This window comes from Gekko japonicus, unplaced genomic scaffold, assembly GCF_001447785.1.
Source record: "Gekko japonicus isolate JY-2015 unplaced genomic scaffold, Gekko_japonicus_V1.1 scaffold386, whole genome shotgun sequence".
NCBI lineage: Eukaryota > Metazoa > Chordata > Lepidosauria > Squamata > Gekkonidae > Gekko > Gekko japonicus.
The window spans coordinates 894,511-896,962 of NW_015163100.1; the positions used below are offsets into that span (position 1 = coordinate 894,511).

A 2,452-nucleotide genomic window follows, 5' to 3' on the forward strand; every position below is an offset into this window, starting at 1 on the left:
CATTCTCCACCCTTGCCCTGTTCTTCTCATGCTCAGTGCTCCCTTCTGCCTTGGTCTTTGCCTCTTCCCCTCTCCTATATGAGCCTTGTGAGGATACCTGAGATGCTAGCCAGGAAGAAGATGAGGAAGTGGACAGAAGAGCTCCTTGGGAGTGGGAGACTTGCAGTCACTGGCTGTGGCCCCCGCGGCAGGGGGCAGGGCCATGCTCAGAAGAAGCCTCAGGCTTGCCCTCAGGAGCAAAGACTGGACCCACGGAGCAGGACCTCCTTGCCTCCCTCCCTGGAGGCCGCTGTCTCTGTCATGTCCCCGGAGCTGGCTCTGGGACTTGGCCACGGCCCTGCACATCTCAGTTCGACACATCTTTCCGGAGACTTTTTTCTTTTGCAAGGACACTGAGAATCTTGGCCAGAGATTAGTTCCTGAGACGGGAGCCTAGCACATGCAGGCTCGCCGAAAGAAAGAATTCACTGGCCATGTGAAATGATGGTCGAATGAATCAGCATCATCGTGACTCCGCGAATGACTGGGGCCTGGCCTCCCAAGGGGCCCGCAGGGAAGAGGGCTCAGCCACAGGGTTTTGGCATGGGTCACCCCCCTCCCGTGCCGAAGGATGGCGGGAATGGTGGTCTGCGCATCGATCTGTCTGCTAGTCAGTGTGCCTCTCTGTCCCATAAAGCTGGGTTCTGGAGAGCACCTCTCTCATTCGATTAAGCTGCTGATGGATCAGTCGTCCCCTGCCCCAGAAACTCTGCCCCCTTCACTTAGTAACAGGCTTTTTTTGTAGAAAAAGCCCAGCAGGAACTCATTAGCATAATAGGCCATACCCAACAGCAGGAACTCATTAGCATATTAGGCCACACCCTGACAGCACAGCTCATTCACATATTAGGCCACACCCCCATGTTACCAGAAGTGTGGTCATCCAACCACACCCACCTTTTGCTTCTTATTCTCTTTACCTTGTTTGTTGTCAAAACCCAGGGCTTTTTGCATGTTAGGCCACACACCCCTAATTGTAGCCAATCCGAATGAGTTTCTGCTGTTGGGTGTGTCCTATTATGCTAATGAGTTCCTGCTGGGCGTGGCCAACTTGGGAGCCAGCCGGAATTCCGTTCCTGTGTGTTCCTGCCCAAAAATAGCCCTGGTCAAGGATCCTAAGATCACTCTGTGTTGGGTATTACAAGTTAAAAACACTTCAGTATTTACAGGGTTAATGATGTTTGTTAAGTCACATGTTTCTCATGTAACCAATGTTCTTTAGATGTAGCAAGCCCGGGAATTTTCTCCCTGATCTAGGGATTTGATTGGGACTAAAGTGTCAAGGTGCATTACCATTTTATGGCTTCTCCTCCTGTTCTTTGTTCTGACTGGAGAAGGAGACGCCATTCGGCTCTTCCCCTTTTACCTTTTAGCTGCAAGGATGTAGGCATATTAGCTCTTTGTTATTTTCATATCCTGTGTACCTTTTCCCCATGTTAGGTTTATAGTAAGTTTTTATATTTTAATACACACCATGGACTCAGTCTCTTAATACTCTGCTGACTTACTCAATAAGAATCCCAGCACTCTGGCACTAGCAGCATTCATTCAGTCCTTTTAGCCTTCACCCCCCCCCCCCAAAAAAGAGGGATAAAAATCTGCTGCTGCTGCTCAAGATTCGTTAACCAACAAGCTTCTAAGGGAAGAAAGGAGAAGGAGAGCATCTCTCGACATTTTCCTCTCTGTAGAGGGAGGAAGGGCCGTTACACATGCGCAAGTGCACACAGCACACCAACAAGGAAACAAAATAAATCCTGGGGTGAAGGAAGCCCAACTCTTACTCCACTCGTGCTCTGCTGAAACAAAATTTACTGTCGGCCTCTTTGGTGCACATCATGCACAGCCAAGATGTTAAGATATTCTGCAGGAAACCTCCACTCCCAAGAGCCGGTGATGCCCGCCCAGAAGGACGGAGACGAGACGTCTCTTCCTGCCTCCGCTGGCCCTGGCCAAGGTGGCAAATGGACTCCGCAGAAGCAGACAAGGATGCTCCCAGTACAGGTGGCCATTTCAGGCACCGGCCGCCTGTGCAGCATCCTTTGTGCGCGCCTCGCCACGGGAGGGGCCGGCCCATTGGACAGGCAGCCCAGGACAGCGCTCAGGCTCCACCGCCGCCACTCCCGGGCAAGGGACCCCTGCTGGGAATGTGGGCCAGACTCTTGGCCAGGTGTCCAGCCAGCCAGCCAGGCCTCCTGGGGTCCCCCCTCCAGGGCCCTCAGCGCCTCCGCGGGACGGGGGGCCTGTCAAGGAACAAGCGCTGCTCGGCCTCCGGTCGGAGATCGGCCGCCGCCTCGCCCCTGCCGCGCCCCTCCCTCTCTCGGGCCCTTCTGACCGGGGCGGAGGCGAAGCTAGACGGCGGGGGCCGGGGCCGGCCCTTCCCCGCACCTTTCAGGGCCCCGGTCTCCAACCAACC

At 54.4% G+C, this 2,452-nt stretch overlaps 1 protein-coding gene across 1 annotated transcript in view; it reads left to right on the forward strand.

Moving 5' to 3' along the window:
• TUBB3 (tubulin beta 3 class III) overlaps positions 1 to 2,452 on the forward strand; it is an 18,161-nt gene that overhangs the window by 5,640 nt on the left and 10,069 nt on the right. The gene's annotated exons all lie outside the window — the stretch shown is intronic.